Below are 18,457 nucleotides of genomic sequence, written 5' to 3'. Positions count from 1 at the left end.
GGCACCTCAATTGTGCTTTCATTAGTGGCTCTTACCACGTCCCCCTTAGAATCGAGGGTACGCATTTCTCCACAATCGTCAGCATCTATTTTTTGCAGCATTTTTTTGATGGCCATTCTGACTGGTGTGAGCTGATAGGTTTTTGTAATTTGGGTTTACGTGTCTGTAAAAATTCCTACAATTCATCATTTTTCCACGCCTTTTTCTTTTCTGTTAAAAGAAAAAAGAAAAAAAGTGTGAGTATAATATACCTCTTCAAATTTCCTTTTTGGAAGGTTGCACTCTAGAAATTTTTGGTCGATTTTCGACCTCAGGATTTTTTGGAGGGCAGGTGTCATTTACAGCACTGCAATTGGTGAATATTTAGTGACCTTTTGCAGTGGGTTTAAAGCTGCTGTTGTGGGAAACGGCCACAAGGATGCAGCATTTCTCCATTCCCAAATCTGGGTACTAGGGCAGCAGAGCCGTTCTGGAAGTCGTTTGCCTAGGTTGTAAATTTGAATGGAATGGGCCAGGAAAACCCCCCATAAGTTCATTTCTCATTACTCCTAGTTTGTGGTTTTAATTTTTTCAATTGGGGTAAAGGTTAGAATGTTGCTTGTCCAAGGAATACGCACTCTGGTTCATCTACATATTCTATATACCTATTTATGTAGAGATCCTCTTCCCGTGTAAATTATTACAGAGTGTTGCGTAAAACCTCCTTGCTCTATGGTCGGTCTTTTTGATATATGTGTATAATATGTGTTTGTATACATATGGTAACGCTAATCTTCATTTATCCATTCCCCCCACCTTTCCTTTTAGATAAGCATAGTATTTTTTGTAATAAGTCTGTGATTGACTTTCTCTGTGGAAATATGTTCATTTGTGTCAGTTATTAGATAACGCCTCTAAGTGATATCATAGGATATAGGACTTTTGCTTTCCGACTTACCTCATGTTCTGTGATTATCTCCAAGATCATCTATGGTGCCTCAAAGAGCAGTGTTTCATTGTTTTCCATGGCTAGTATTCATTGTGTACATGGACCACTTCTTCTTTACCCTTTCGTCTGTTGATGGACATTTTGGTTGCTTCACTGTCCTGTCTATTGTGAATAAGGCTGCAGTGCAGCTTTGACAGCCCGGGTCTTCTTCATTCTGGTCTTCTCAGGTGAGAGGCCCATTGGTGCGCCTGCTGGATTGAATGGTACCTCAATTTTTCCTTTTAAACGCAGCTCCTTTCTGTTCTCATTATTAGCGTTTAACCCTTTTACATCTCACCAGCAGCTAGAGGGTACACAGTTGTCTAAAACCTCTTCAGCATTTATTGTTTGTAGACTTTTTGCCAATGGTCAGTCGACTGGTGCGAGTTGAAAACTTTTTGTAGATTAGATTGCATGAGTCTACTAATTCCTGAGGTTGAGCTTTTATCCATTTTCCTTTCTTTAAAAAGAGAGTGAGTAAAACTTACCTCTTCATACTATCTTCTTGAAAATTTTGCCTGTTTTGAATTTTTTTTATCCATTCCCTACCTCAGCACAATTTTGAGGGCAGGTGTCCTTTACAGCCCTGAGTCCTTGTGAATGGTAAGTGACCATTAGCTGTGGGTTAAAAGCTGCTCTTGCGGGAATCGGCCACAAGGCGGCAGCATTTCTCCTTTACCAAATCTGGTTACTAGGGCAACAGAGCCTTACTGGAAGTGGTGTTCTAGGTTGTAAATTAGAATGGAATGTGCGAGGAAACAGCCCTTTAATTTATGTCTCATTACTTCTTCTTGGTATTTTTAACTTAATTTTTATTTTTTATCACAGCAAACTTGATTACAATGTTTTGTTTGTTCTAGGTGTGCAAGATGTGGTTCTTTCACACATATACATATATCTGTTCTTCTTCGGATCCTTTTCCCATGTAGGTTATGACACAATGTTGAGTAGTCTTCTCTTGGTATTGCGTAGGTCTTTGGTGATTATATATTTCATATGTGTATGTATCTCTCTGTTAACCTCAATATGGTAATGTATCCAATCCTCACACCATTCCATATGGCGAACCATAAGTTTTTTTAATGAATCTATGATAGTGTTTCTCTGTGGAAATATCTTTGTTTGTATCATTTTTTAGGTAACACCTATATGTGATATGATAGGATATGTGTCTTTCGCTTTCTCACTTACTCCAAGTGGCGTGATTACTTCTAGACTCATCTATGGTGCTGCAAATGGCATTGTTTCATTTTTTCACTAGCTCATATTCCAACTGTACGGGTAGCAGCTTTCTTTGTCCAACCATCTGTCGTTGGACTTTTTGTTTACTTCCATATCTTGGCTATTGTAATACTATGCAATGCAGATTTGCGTGCCTGTGTCCTTCCAATTCTGTCTTCTTAGTTTATAGGTCCAGGAATAGGTCTGCTGGATCATATGGTAGCTCAATGTTTACCTTTTCAAGGCACCTCTATTTTGTTCTCCTTAGTGGCTCTTTCCAGGTTACGTCCCACTTAAAGTGGAGGGTATGTATTTCTTCCCAGCACCTTCAGCATTTATTCTTTGTAGTTTTTGCTGATGGTTATTCTGAGTGGTGTGAGCTGATACCTCTTTGTGGTTGAATTTGCATGTGTCTCATAATGCGTTGAAATTGAGCTTTAAGACACGTCCTTTTTATTTTTCCAGCTGTGATTAGAGCTTATTTCTTCAAAGTGTTTTCTTAAAGTATGTGTCACCATTTGAAATATTTTGGCCATTATCTCCCTCAAGACATTTTGAGGGCAGGTTTCATTTACAGCCCTGCAGTACTTGTTCATATGAAGTGACCGTTCGCTCAGGCTTTAAACCTGCTTTTGCAAGTAACAGCCAGAGAGCGGCAGCCTTTCTACGTTCCCCATGCTGGTACTAGGGAAACAGACCTACCGGCCAGGGGTGTTCTTCGGTTATAAATTAGAGTGCAATGTGCCCGGGTAAACCCACAAATGTTGATGTCTCCTTGCTTTTGTTTGTTTTTAAATTTAATTTCTATTTATTATTAGAGTAATAGTCCATTGTGTACGTGGACCACTACTTCTTGGTGCATTCCTCTGTTGATGGACATTTTCATGGCTTCCAAGTGCTGGCTGTGGTAAATCTTGCTGGCGTACAGGTTTGCCAGCCTGTGACTTTTTGATTCTCATTTTCTCAGGTGATAGGCCAAGCAGCGGTTGTGATTGATTGACTGGTAGCTCAATGTTTCCCTTTTCAAAGCACCTACATTGTGTTTTCATTAGTGGCTCTTTACATGCCCCCCCTTACAACCGAGGGTACGCATTTCTCCACACTCCCTTCACCATTTAATTTTTGCAGCATTTTTCCTAATGGCCATTCTGACTGCTGTGAGCTGATAGGTTTTTGTAGTATGGGTATGCATGTCATTAAAATTTTTAAAATTCATCATATTCCTACGCCTTTTTCTTTTATCTTAAAAGAAAAAACCGTGAGTACAATAGAGCTCTTGAAATTGTCTTCTTCGAAGGTTGCCCTCTTTTGAATTTTTTGGTCGATTTTTGACCCCAGACATTTTCTGGAGGGCTGGTGTCATTTACAGAACTGCAAGTTGGTGAAAATTTAGTGACCTTTTGCAGTGGGTTCAAAGCTGCTGTTGTGGGAAACGGCCACAATGAGGTAGCATTTCTCCATGCCCCAATCGGGGTACTAGGGCAGCAGAGCCTTTCTGGAAGTCATTGTCCTAGGTTGTAAATTAGAATGGAATTTGCCAGGAGAAATCCCCATAAGTTTATGTCTCATTACTTCTTCTTGGTTTTTAAATTTTTTTTAATCTGGGTAAAGTTTAGAATATTGTTTGTCCTAGGTGTACACAATCTGGTTCATTTGTACATCATGTATGTCTATTAACGTACAGATCCTCTTCCCATGTAAAATATTCCAGTGGTCCATCGACCTCCCTTGTTATATGTTCGGTCTTTTTGATACATGTATATAATATGTATTTGTATATGTATAGTAACACTAATCTTCATTTCTCAATTTCCCCCCCTCCATTCCTTGTAGATGAGCATAGTTTGTTTTCTAAGCCTGTGAGTGTCTTTCTCTTTGGAAATCTGCTCATCTGTGTCAGTTATTAGATAATGCCATAAGTGATAATATAGGCTATAGGCCTTTTGCTTTTCGACCTACTTCATGTTTTGTGATTATCTCCAGGCTCATCTATGGTGCCTCAAAGAGCAGTGCTTCAATGTTTTCCATGGCTAATATTCCATTGTGTACATGGACCACTTCTTCTTGGTGCATTCCTCTGTTGATGGACATTTTCGTTGCTTCCAAGTGTTGCCTATGGTAAATATTGCTGGAGTGCAGGATTGGCAGCCTGTGATTTTTGATTTTCATGTTCTCAGGTGATAGACCCAGCAGTGGGTATGATTGATTGACTGGTATGGTAGCTCAACGTTTACCTTTTCAAGGCACCTCAATTGTGCTTTCATTAGTGGCTCTTACCACGTCCCCCTTAGAATCGAGGGTACGCATTTCTCCACAATCGTCAGCATCTATTTTTTGCAGCATTTTTTTGATGGCCATTCTGACTGGTGTGAGCTGATAGGTTTTTGTAATTTGGGTTTACGTGTCTGTAAAAATTCCTACAATTCATCATTTTTCCACGCCTTTTTCTTTTCTGTTAAAAGAAAAAAGAAAAAAAGTGTGAGTATAATATACCTCTTCAAATTTCCTTTTTGGAAGGTTGCACTCTAGAAATTTTTGGTCGATTTTCGACCTCAGGATTTTTTGGAGGGCAGGTGTCATTTACAGCACTGCAATTGGTGAATATTTAGTGACCTTTTGCAGTGGGTTTAAAGCTGCTGTTGTGGGAAACGGCCACAAGGATGCAGCATTTCTCCATTCCCAAATCTGGGTACTAGGGCAGCAGAGCCGTTCTGGAAGTCGTTTGCCTAGGTTGTAAATTTGAATGGAATGGGCCAGGAAAACCCCCCATAAGTTCATTTCTCATTACTCCTAGTTTGTGGTTTTAATTTTTTCAATTGGGGTAAAGGTTAGAATGTTGGTTGTCCAAGGAATACACACTCTGGTTCATCTACATATTCTATATACCTATTTATGTAGAGATCCTCTTCCCGTGTAAATTATTACAGAGTGTTGCGTAAAACCTCCTTGCTCTATGGTCGGTCTTTTTGATATATGTGTATAATATGTGTTTGTATACATATGGTAACGCTAATCTTCATTTATCCATTCCCCCCACCTTTCCTTTTAGATAAGCATAGTATTTTTTGTAATAAGTCTGTGATTGACTTTCTCTGTGGAAATATGTTCATTTGTGTCAGTTATTAGATAACGCCTCTAAGTGATATCATAGGATATAGGACTTTTGCTTTCCGACTTACCTCATGTTCTGTGATTATCTCCAAGATCATCTATGGTGCCTCAAAGAGCAGTGTTTCATTGTTTTCCATGGCTAGTATTCATTGTGTACATGGACCACTTCTTCTTTACCCTTTCATCTGTTGATGGACATTTTAGTTGCTTCACTGTCCTGTCTATTGTGAATAAGGCTGCAGTGCAGCTTTGGCAGCCCGGGTCGTCTTCATTCTGGTCTTCTCAGGTGAGAGGCCCATTGGTGCGCGTGCTGGATTGAATGGTACCTCAATTTTTCCTTTTAAACGCAGCTCCTTTCTGTTCTCATTATTAGCGTTTAACCCTTTTACATCTCACCAGCAGCTAGAGGGTACACAGTTGTCTAAAACCTCTTCAGCATTTATTGTTTGTAGACTTTTTGCCAATGGTCAGTCGACTGGTGCGAGTTGAAAACTTTTTGTAGATTAGATTGCATGAGTCTACTAATTCCTGAGGTTGAGCTTTTATCCATTTTCCTTTCTTTAAAAAGAGAGTGAGTAAAACTTACCTCTTCATACTATCTTCTTGAAAATTTTGCCTGTTTTGAATTTTTTTTATCCATTCCCTACCTCAGCACAATTTTGAGGGCAGGTGTCCTTTACAGCCCTGAGTCCTTGTGAATGGTAAGTGACCATTAGCTGTGGGTTAAAAGCTGCTCTTGCGGGAATCGGCCACAAGGCGGCAGCATTTCTCCTTTACCAAATCTGGTTACTAGGGCAACAGAGCCTTACTGGAAGTGGTGTTCTAGGTTGTAAATTAGAATGGAATGTGCGAGGAAACAGCCCTTTAATTTATGTCTCATTACTTCTTGTTGGTATTTTTAACTTAATTTTTATTTTTTATCACAGCAAACTTGATTACAATGTTTTGTTTGTTCTAGGTGTGCAAGATGTGGTTCTTTCACACATATACATATATCTGTTCTTCTTCGGATCCTTTTCCCATGTAGGTTATGACACAATGTTGAGTAGTCTTCTCTTGGTATTGCGTAGGTCTTTGGTGATTATATATTTCATATGTGTATGTATCTCTCTGTTAACCTCAATATGGTAATGTATCCAATCCTCACACCATTCCATATGGCGAACCATAAGTTTTTTTAATGAATCTATGATAGTGTTTCTCTGTGGAAATATCTTTGTTTGTATCATTTTTTAGGTAACACCTATATGTGATATGATAGGATATGTGTCTTTCGCTTTCTCACTTACTCCAAGTGGCGTGATTACTTCTAGACTCATCTATGGTGCTGCAAATGGCATTGTTTCATTTTTTCACTAGCTCATATTCCATCTGTACAGGTAGCAGCTTTCTTTGTCCACCCATCTGTCGTTGGACTTTTTGGTTACTTCCATATCTTGGCTATTGTAATACTATGCAATGCAGATTTGCGTGCCTGTGTCCTTCCAATTCTGTCTTCTTAGTTTATAGGTCCAGGAATAGGTCTGCTGGATCATATGGTAGCTCAATGTTTACCTTTTCAAGGCACCTCTATTTTGTTCTCCTTAGTGGCTCTTTCCAGGTTACGTCCCACTTAAAGTGGAGGGTATGTATGTCTTCCCAGCACCTTCAGCATTTATTCTTTGTAGTTTTTGCTGATGGTTATTCTGAGTGGTGTGAGCTGATACCTCTTTGTGGTTGAATTTGCATGTGTCACATAATGCGTTGAAATTGAGCTTTAAGACATGTCCTTTTTATTTTTCCAGCTGTGATTAGAGCTTATTTCTTCAAAGTGTTTTCTTAAAGTTTGTGTCACCATTTGAAATATTTTGGCCATTATCTCCCTCAAGACATTTTGAGGGCAGGTTTCATTTACAGCCCTGCAGTACTTGTTCATATGAAGTGACCGTTAGCTCAGGCTTTAAACCTGCTTTTGCAGGTAACGGCCAGAGAGCGGCAGCCTTTCTACGTTCCCCATGCTGGTACTAGGGAAACAGACCTAACGGCCAGTGGTGTTCTTCGGTTATAAATTAGAGTGCAATGTGCCCGGGTAAACCCAAAAATGTTGATGTCTCCTTGCTTTTGTTTGTTTTTAAATTTAATTTCTATTTATTATTAGAGTAATAGTCCATTGTGTACGTGGACCACTTCTTCTTGGTGCATTCCTCTGTTGATGGACATTTTCATGGCTTCCAAGTGCTGGCTGTGGTAAATCTTGCTGGCGTACAGGTATGCCAGCCTGTGACTTTTTGATTCTCATTTTCTCAGGTGATAGGCCAAGCAGCGGTTGTGATTGATTGACTGGTAGCTCAATGTTTCCCTTTTCAAAGCACCTACATTGTGTTTTCATTATTGGCTCTTTACATGCCCCCCTTTACAACTGAAGGTACGCATTTCTCCACACTCCCTTCACCATTTAATTTTTGCAGCATTTTTCCTAATGGCCATTCTGACTGCTGTGAGCTGATAGGTTTTTGTAGTATGGGTATGCATGTCATTAAAATTTTTAAAATTCATCATATTCCTACGCCTTTTTCTTTTCTCTTAAAAGAAAAAACCGTGAGTACAATAGAGCTCTTGAAATTGTCTTCTTCGAAGGTTGCCCTCTTTTGAATTTTTTGGTCGATTTTTGACCCCAGACATTTTCTGGAGGGCTGGTGTCATTTACAGAACTGCAAGTTGGTGAAAATTTAGTGACTTTTTGCAGTGGGTTCAAAGCTGCTGTTGTGGGAAACGGCCACAAGGAGGTAGCATTTCTCCATGCCCCAATCGGTACTAGGGCAGCAGAGCCTTTCTGGAAGTCATTGTCCTAGGTTGTAAATTAGAATGGAATTTGCCAGGAGAAATCCCCATAAGTTTATGTCTCATTACTTCTTCTTGGTTTTTATTTATTTTTTTTAATCTGGGTAAAGTTTAGAATATTGTTTGTCCTAGGTGTACACAATCTGGTTCATTTGTACATCATGTATGTCTATTAACGTACAGATCCTCTTCCCATGTAAAATATTCCAGTGGTCCATCGACCTCCCTTGTTATATGTTCGGTCTTTTTGATACATGTATATAATATGTATTTGTATATGTATACTAACACTAATCTTCATTTCTCAATTTCCCCACCTCCTTTCCTTGTAGATGAGCATAGTTTGTTTTCTAAGCCTGTGAGTGTCTTTCTCTTTGGAAATCTGCTCATCTGTGTCAGTTATTAGATAATGCCATAAGTGATAATATAGGCTATAGGCCTTTTGCTTTTCGACCTACTTCATGTTTTGTGATTATCTCCAGGCTCAACTATGGTGCCTCAAAGAGCAGTGCTTCAATGTTTTCCATGGCTAATATTCCATTGTGTACATGGACCACTTCTTCTTGGTGCATTCCTCTGTTGATGGACATTTTCGTTGCTTCCAAGTGTTGCCTATGGTAAATATTGCTGGAGTGCAGGATTGGCAGCCTGTGATTTTTGATTTTCATGTTCTCAGGTGATAGACCCAGCAGTGTGTATGATTGATTGACTGGTATGGTAGCTCAACGTTTACCTTTTCAAGGCACCTCAATTGTGCTTTCATTAGTGGCTCTTACCACGTCCCCCTTAGAATCGAGGGTACGCATTTCTCCACAATCGTCAGCATCTATTTTTTGCAGCATTTTTTTGATGGCCATTCTGACTGGTGTGAGCTGATAGGTTTTTGTAATTTGGGTTTACGTGTCTGTAAAAATTCCTACAATTCATCATTTTTCCACGCCTTTTTCTTTTCTGTTAAAAGAAAAAAGAAAAAAAGTGTGAGTATAATATACCTCTTCAAATTTCCTTTTTGGAAGGTTGCACTCTAGAAATTTTTGGTCGATTTTCGACCTCAGGATTTTTTGGAGGGCAGGTGTCATTTACAGCACTGCAATTGGTGAATATTTAGTGACCTTTTGCAGTGGGTTTAAAGCTGCTGTTGTGGGAAACGGCCACAAGGATGCAGCATTTCTCCATTCCCAAATCTGGGTACTAGGGCAGCAGAGCCGTTCTGGAAGTCGTTTGCCTAGGTTGTAAATTTGAATGGAATGGGCCAGGAAAACCCCCCATAAGTTCATTTCTCATTACTCCTAGTTTGTGGTTTTAATTTTTTCAATTGGGGTAAAGGTTAGAATGTTGCTTGTCCAAGGAATACGCACTCTGGTTCATCTACATATTCTATATACCTATTTATGTAGAGATCCTCTTCCCGTGTAAATTATTACAGAGTGTTGCGTAAAACCTCCTTGCTCTATGGTCGGTCTTTTTGATATATGTGTATAATATGTGTTTGTATACATATGGTAACGCTAATCTTCATTTATCCATTCCCCCCACCTTTCCTTTTAGATAAGCATAGTATTTTTTGTAATAAGTCTGTGATTGACTTTCTCTGTGGAAATATGTTCATTTGTGTCAGTTATTAGATAACGCCTCTAAGTGATATCATAGGATATAGGACTTTTGCTTTCCGACTTACCTCATGTTCTGTGATTATCTCCAAGATCATCTATGGTGCCTCAAAGAGCAGTGTTTCATTGTTTTCCATGGCTAGTATTCATTGTGTACATGGACCACTTCTTCTTTACCCTTTCGTCTGTTGATGGACATTTTGGTTGCTTCACTGTCCTGTCTATTGTGAATAAGGCTGCAGTGCAGCTTTGGCAGCCCGGGTCGTCTTCATTCTGGTCTTCTCAGGTGAGAGGCCCATTGGTGCGCGTGCTGGATTGAATGGTACCTCAATTTTTCCTTTTAAACGCAGCTCCTTTCTGTTCTCATTATTAGCGTTTAACCCTTTTACATCTCACCAGCAGCTAGAGGGTACACAGTTGTCTAAAACCTCTTCAGCATTTATTGTTTGTAGACTTTTTGCCAATGGTCAGTCGACTGGTGCGAGTTGAAAACTTTTTGTAGATTAGATTGCATGAGTCTACTAATTCCTGAGGTTGAGCTTTTATCCATTTTCCTTTCTTTAAAAAGAGAGTGAGTAAAACTTACCTCTTCATACTATCTTCTTGAAAATTTTGCCTGTTTTGAATTTTTTTTATCCATTCCCTACCTCAGCACAATTTTGAGGGCAGGTGTCCTTTACAGCCCTGAGTCCTTGTGAATGGTAAGTGACCATTAGCTGTGGGTTAAAAGCTGCTCTTGCGGGAATCGGCCACAAGGCGGCAGCATTTCTCCTTTACCAAATCTGGTTACTAGGGCAACAGAGCCTTACTGGAAGTGGTGTTCTAGGTTGTAAATTAGAATGGAATGTGCGAGGAAACAGCCCTTTAATTTATGTCTCATTACTTCTTGTTGGTATTTTTAACTTAATTTTTATTTTTTATCACAGCAAACTTGATTACAATGTTTTGTTTGTTCTAGGTGTGCAAGATGTGGTTCTTTCACACATATACATATATCTGTTCTTCTTCGGATCCTTTTCCCATGTAGGTTATGACACAATGTTGAGTAGTCTTCTCTTGGTATTGCGTAGGTCTTTGGTGATTATATATTTCATATGTGTATGTATCTCTCTGTTAACCTCAATATGGTAATGTATCCAATCCTCACACCATTCCATATGGCGAACCATAAGTTTTTTTAATGAATCTATGATAGTGTTTCTCTGTGGAAATATCTTTGTTTGTATCATTTTTTAGGTAACACCTATATGTGATATGATAGGATATGTGTCTTTCGCTTTCTCACTTACTCCAAGTGGCGTGATTACTTCTAGACTCATCTATGGTGCTGCAAATGGCATTGTTTCATTTTTTCACTAGCTCATATTCCATCTGTACAGGTAGCAGCTTTCTTTGTCCACCCATCTGTCGTTGGACTTTTTGGTTACTTCCATATCTTGGCTATTGTAATACTATGCAATGCAGATTTGCGTGCCTGTGTCCTTCCAATTCTGTCTTCTTAGTTTATAGGTCCAGGAATAGGTCTGCTGGATCATATGGTAGCTCAATGTTTACCTTTTCAAGGCACCTCTATTTTGTTCTCCTTAGTGGCTCTTTCCAGGTTACGTCCCACTTAAAGTGGAGGGTATGTATGTCTTCCCAGCACCTTCAGCATTTATTCTTTGTAGTTTTTGCTGATGGTTATTCTGAGTGGTGTGAGCTGATACCTCTTTGTGGTTGAATTTGCATGTGTCACATAATGCGTTGAAATTGAGCTTTAAGACATGTCCTTTTTATTTTTCCAGCTGTGATTAGAGCTTATTTCTTCAAAGTGTTTTCTTAAAGTTTGTGTCACCATTTGAAATATTTTGGCCATTATCTCCCTCAAGACATTTTGAGGGCAGGTTTCATTTACAGCCCTGCAGTACTTGTTCATATGAAGTGACCGTTAGCTCAGGCTTTAAACCTGCTTTTGCAGGTAACGGCCAGAGAGCGGCAGCCTTTCTACGTTCCCCATGCTGGTACTAGGGAAACAGACCTAACGGCCAGTGGTGTTCTTCGGTTATAAATTAGAGTGCAATGTGCCCGGGTAAACCCAAAAATGTTGATGTCTCCTTGCTTTTGTTTGTTTTTAAATTTAATTTCTATTTATTATTAGAGTAATAGTCCATTGTGTACGTGGACCACTTCTTCTTGGTGCATTCCTCTGTTGATGGACATTTTCATGGCTTCCAAGTGCTGGCTGTGGTAAATCTTGCTGGCGTACAGGTATGCCAGCCTGTGACTTTTTGATTCTCATTTTCTCAGGTGATAGGCCAAGCAGCGGTTGTGATTGATTGACTGGTAGCTCAATGTTTCCCTTTTCAAAGCACCTACATTGTGTTTTCATTATTGGCTCTTTACATGCCCCCCTTTACAACTGAAGGTACGCATTTCTCCACACTCCCTTCACCATTTAATTTTTGCAGCATTTTTCCTAATGGCCATTCTGACTGCTGTGAGCTGATAGGTTTTTGTAGTATGGGTATGCATGTCATTAAAATTTTTAAAATTCATCATATTCCTACGCCTTTTTCTTTTCTCTTAAAAGAAAAAACCGTGAGTACAATAGAGCTCTTGAAATTGTCTTCTTCGAAGGTTGCCCTCTTTTGAATTTTTTGGTCGATTTTTGACCCCAGACATTTTCTGGAGGGCTGGTGTCATTTACAGAACTGCAAGTTGGTGAAAATTTAGTGACTTTTTGCAGTGGGTTCAAAGCTGCTGTTGTGGGAAACGGCCACAAGGAGGTAGCATTTCTCCATGCCCCAATCGGTACTAGGGCAGCAGAGCCTTTCTGGAAGTCATTGTCCTAGGTTGTAAATTAGAATGGAATTTGCCAGGAGAAATCCCCATAAGTTTATGTCTCATTACTTCTTCTTGGTTTTTATTTATTTTTTTTAATCTGGGTAAAGTTTAGAATATTGTTTGTCCTAGGTGTACACAATCTGGTTCATTTGTACATCATGTATGTCTATTAACGTACAGATCCTCTTCCCATGTAAAATATTCCAGTGGTCCATCGACCTCCCTTGTTATATGTTCGGTCTTTTTGATACATGTATATAATATGTATTTGTATATGTATACTAACACTAATCTTCATTTCTCAATTTCCCCACCTCCTTTCCTTGTAGATGAGCATAGTTTGTTTTCTAAGCCTGTGAGTGTCTTTCTCTTTGGAAATCTGCTCATCTGTGTCAGTTATTAGATAATGCCATAAGTGATAATATAGGCTATAGGCCTTTTGCTTTTCGACCTACTTCATGTTTTGTGATTATCTCCAGGCTCAACTATGGTGCCTCAAAGAGCAGTGCTTCAATGTTTTCCATGGCTAATATTCCATTGTGTACATGGACCACTTCTTCTTGGTGCATTCCTCTGTTGATGGACATTTTCGTTGCTTCCAAGTGTTGCCTATGGTAAATATTGCTGGAGTGCAGGATTGGCAGCCTGTGATTTTTGATTTTCATGTTCTCAGGTGATAGACCCAGCAGTGTGTATGATTGATTGACTGGTATGGTAGCTCAACGTTTACCTTTTCAAGGCACCTCAATTGTGCTTTCATTAGTGGCTCTTACCACGTCCCCCTTAGAATCGAGGGTACGCATTTCTCCACAATCGTCAGCATCTATTTTTTGCAGCATTTTTTTGATGGCCATTCTGACTGGTGTGAGCTGATAGGTTTTTGTAATTTGGGTTTACGTGTCTGTAAAAATTCCTACAATTCATCATTTTTCCACGCCTTTTTCTTTTCTGTTAAAAGAAAAAAGAAAAAAAGTGTGAGTATAATATACCTCTTCAAATTTCCTTTTTGGAAGGTTGCACTCTAGAAATTTTTGGTCGATTTTCGACCTCAGGATTTTTTGGAGGGCAGGTGTCATTTACAGCACTGCAATTGGTGAATATTTAGTGACCTTTTGCAGTGGGTTTAAAGCTGCTGTTGTGGGAAACGGCCACAAGGATGCAGCATTTCTCCATTCCCAAATCTGGGTACTAGGGCAGCAGAGCCGTTCTGGAAGTCGTTTGCCTAGGTTGTAAATTTGAATGGAATGGGCCAGGAAAACCCCCCATAAGTTCATTTCTCATTACTCCTAGTTTGTGGTTTTAATTTTTTCAATTGGGGTAAAGGTTAGAATGTTGCTTGTCCAAGGAATACGCACTCTGGTTCATCTACATATTCTATATACCTATTTATGTAGAGATCCTCTTCCCGTGTAAATTATTACAGAGTGTTGCGTAAAACCTCCTTGCTCTATGGTCGGTCTTTTTGATATATGTGTATAATATGTGTTTGTATACATATGGTAACGCTAATCTTCATTTATCCATTCCCCCCACCTTTCCTTTTAGATAAGCATAGTATTTTTTGTAATAAGTCTGTGATTGACTTTCTCTGTGGAAATATGTTCATTTGTGTCAGTTATTAGATAACGCCTCTAAGTGATATCATAGGATATAGGACTTTTGCTTTCCGACTTACCTCATGTTCTGTGATTATCTCCAAGATCATCTATGGTGCCTCAAAGAGCAGTGTTTCATTGTTTTCCATGGCTAGTATTCATTGTGTACATGGACCACTTCTTCTTTACCCTTTCGTCTGTTGATGGACATTTTGGTTGCTTCACTGTCCTGTCTATTGTGAATAAGGCTGCAGTGCAGCTTTGACAGCCCGGGTCTTCTTCATTCTGGTCTTCTCAGGTGAGAGGCCCATTGGTGCGCCTGCTGGATTGAATGGTACCTCAATTTTTCCTTTTAAACGCAGCTCCTTTCTGTTCTCATTATTAGCGTTTAACCCTTTTACATCTCACCAGCAGCTAGAGGGTACACAGTTGTCTAAAACCTCTTCAGCATTTATTGTTTGTAGACTTTTTGCCAATGGTCAGTCGACTGGTGCGAGTTGAAAACTTTTTGTAGATTAGATTGCATGAGTCTACTAATTCCTGAGGTTGAGCTTTTATCCATTTTCCTTTCTTTAAAAAGAGAGTGAGTAAAACTTACCTCTTCATACTATCTTCTTGAAAATTTTGCCTGTTTTGAATTTTTTTTATCCATTCCCTACCTCAGCACAATTTTGAGGGCAGGTGTCCTTTACAGCCCTGAGTCCTTGTGAATGGTAAGTGACCATTAGCTGTGGGTTAAAAGCTGCTCTTGCGGGAATCGGCCACAAGGCGGCAGCATTTCTCCTTTACCAAATCTGGTTACTAGGGCAACAGAGCCTTACTGGAAGTGGTGTTCTAGGTTGTAAATTAGAATGGAATGTGCGAGGAAACAGCCCTTTAATTTATGTCTCATTACTTCTTCTTGGTATTTTTAACTTAATTTTTATTTTTTATCACAGCAAACTTGATTACAATGTTTTGTTTGTTCTAGGTGTGCAAGATGTGGTTCTTTCACACATATACATATATCTGTTCTTCTTCGGATCCTTTTCCCATGTAGGTTATGACACAATGTTGAGTAGTCTTCTCTTGGTATTGCGTAGGTCTTTGGTGATTATATATTTCATATGTGTATGTATCTCTCTGTTAACCTCAATATGGTAATGTATCCAATCCTCACACCATTCCATATGGCGAACCATAAGTTTTTTTAATGAATCTATGATAGTGTTTCTCTGTGGAAATATCTTTGTTTGTATCATTTTTTAGGTAACACCTATATGTGATATGATAGGATATGTGTCTTTCGCTTTCTCACTTACTCCAAGTGGCGTGATTACTTCTAGACTCATCTATGGTGCTGCAAATGGCATTGTTTCATTTTTTCACTAGCTCATATTCCAACTGTACGGGTAGCAGCTTTCTTTGTCCAACCATCTGTCGTTGGACTTTTTGTTTACTTCCATATCTTGGCTATTGTAATACTATGCAATGCAGATTTGCGTGCCTGTGTCCTTCCAATTCTGTCTTCTTAGTTTATAGGTCCAGGAATAGGTCTGCTGGATCATATGGTAGCTCAATGTTTACCTTTTCAAGGCACCTCTATTTTGTTCTCCTTAGTGGCTCTTTCCAGGTTACGTCCCACTTAAAGTGGAGGGTATGTATTTCTTCCCAGCACCTTCAGCATTTATTCTTTGTAGTTTTTGCTGATGGTTATTCTGAGTGGTGTGAGCTGATACCTCTTTGTGGTTGAATTTGCATGTGTCTCATAATGCGTTGAAATTGAGCTTTAAGACACGTCCTTTTTATTTTTCCAGCTGTGATTAGAGCTTATTTCTTCAAAGTGTTTTCTTAAAGTATGTGTCACCATTTGAAATATTTTGGCCATTATCTCCCTCAAGACATTTTGAGGGCAGGTTTCATTTACAGCCCTGCAGTACTTGTTCATATGAAGTGACCGTTCGCTCAGGCTTTAAACCTGCTTTTGCAAGTAACAGCCAGAGAGCGGCAGCCTTTCTACGTTCCCCATGCTGGTACTAGGGAAACAGACCTACCGGCCAGGGGTGTTCTTCGGTTATAAATTAGAGTGCAATGTGCCCGGGTAAACCCACAAATGTTGATGTCTCCTTGCTTTTGTTTGTTTTTAAATTTAATTTCTATTTATTATTAGAGTAATAGTCCATTGTGTACGTGGACCACTACTTCTTGGTGCATTCCTCTGTTGATGGACATTTTCATGGCTTCCAAGTGCTGGCTGTGGTAAATCTTGCTGGCGTACAGGTTTGCCAGCCTGTGACTTTTTGATTCTCATTTTCTCAGGTGATAGGCCAAGCAGCGGTTGTGATTGATTGACTGGTAGCTCAATGTTTCCCTTTTCAAAGCACCTACATTGTGTTTTCATTAGTGGCTCTTTACATGCCCCCCCTTACAACCGAGGGTACGCATTTCTCCACACTCCCTTCACCATTTAATTTTTGCAGCATTTTTCCTAATGGCCATTCTGACTGCTGTGAGCTGATAGGTTTTTGTAGTATGGGTATGCATGTCATTAAAATTTTTAAAATTCATCATATTCCTACGCCTTTTTCTTTTATCTTAAAAGAAAAAACCGTGAGTACAATAGAGCTCTTGAAATTGTCTTCTTCGAAGGTTGCCCTCTTTTGAATTTTTTGGTCGATTTTTGACCCCAGACATTTTCTGGAGGGCTGGTGTCATTTACAGAACTGCAAGTTGGTGAAAATTTAGTGACCTTTTGCAGTGGGTTCAAAGCTGCTGTTGTGGGAAACGGCCACAATGAGGTAGCATTTCTCCATGCCCCAATCGGGGTACTAGGGCAGCAGAGCCTTTCTGGAAGTCATTGTCCTAGGTTGTAAATTAGAATGGAATTTGCCAGGAGAAATCCCCATAAGTTTATGTCTCATTACTTCTTCTTGGTTTTTAAATTTTTTTTAATCTGGGTAAAGTTTAGAATATTGTTTGTCCTAGGTGTACACAATCTGGTTCATTTGTACATCATGTATGTCTATTAACGTACAGATCCTCTTCCCATGTAAAATATTCCAGTGGTCCATCGACCTCCCTTGTTATATGTTCGGTCTTTTTGATACATGTATATAATATGTATTTGTATATGTATAGTAACACTAATCTTCATTTCTCAATTTCCCCCCCTCCATTCCTTGTAGATGAGCATAGTTTGTTTTCTAAGCCTGTGAGTGTCTTTCTCTTTGGAAATCTGCTCATCTGTGTCAGTTATTAGATAATGCCATAAGTGATAATATAGGCTATAGGCCTTTTGCTTTTCGACCTACTTCATGTTTTGTGATTATCTCCAGGCTCATCTATGGTGCCTCAAAGAGCAGTGCTTCAATGTTTTCCATGGCTAATATTCCATTGTGTACATGGACCACTTCTTCTTGGTGCATTCCTCTGTTGATGGACATTTTCGTTGCTTCCAAGTGTTGCCTATGGTAAATATTGCTGGAGTGCAGGATTGGCAGCCTGTGATTTTTGATTTTCATGTTCTCAGGTGATAGACCCAGCAGTGGGTATGATTGATTGACTGGTATGGTAGCTCAACGTTTACCTTTTCAAGGCACCTCAATTGTGCTTTCATTAGTGGCTCTTACCACGTCCCCCTTAGAATCGAGGGTACGCATTTCTCCACAATCGTCAGCATCTATTTTTTGCAGCATTTTTTTGATGGCCATTCTGACTGGTGTGAGCTGATAGGTTTTTGTAATTTGGGTTTACGTGTCTGTAAAAATTCCTACAATTCATCATTTTTCCACGCCTTTTTCTTTTCTGTTAAAAGAAAAAAGAAAAAAAGTGTGAGTATAATATACCTCTTCAAATTTCCTTTTTGGAAGGTTGCACTCTAGAAATTTTTGGTCGATTTTCGACCTCAGGATTTATTGGAGGGCAGGTGTCATTTACAGCACTGCAATTGGTGAATATTTAGTGACCTTTTGCAGTGGGTTTAAAGCTGCTGTTGTGGGAAACGGCCACAAGGATGCAGCATTTCTCCATTCCCAAATCTGGGTACTAGGGCAGCAGAGCCGTTCTGGAAGTCGTTTGCCTAGGTTGTAAATTTGAATGGAATGGGCCAGGAAAACCCCCCATAAGTTCATTTCTCATTACTCCTAGTTTGTGGTTTTAATTTTTTCAATTGGGGTAAAGGTTAGAATGTTGCTTGTCCAAGGAATACGCACTCTGGTTCATCTACATATTCTATATACCTATTTATGTAGAGATCCTCTTCCCGTGTAAATTATTACAGAGTGTTGCGTAAAACCTCCTTGCTCTATGGTCGGTCTTTTTGATATATGTGT

The sequence above is a fragment of the Eschrichtius robustus genome, chromosome 8, assembly GCF_028021215.1.
Source record: "Eschrichtius robustus isolate mEscRob2 chromosome 8, mEscRob2.pri, whole genome shotgun sequence".
NCBI lineage: Eukaryota > Metazoa > Chordata > Mammalia > Artiodactyla > Eschrichtiidae > Eschrichtius > Eschrichtius robustus.
The sequence above is the reverse complement of the archived record's forward strand: the minus strand, read 5'-3'. Positions refer to the sequence as shown.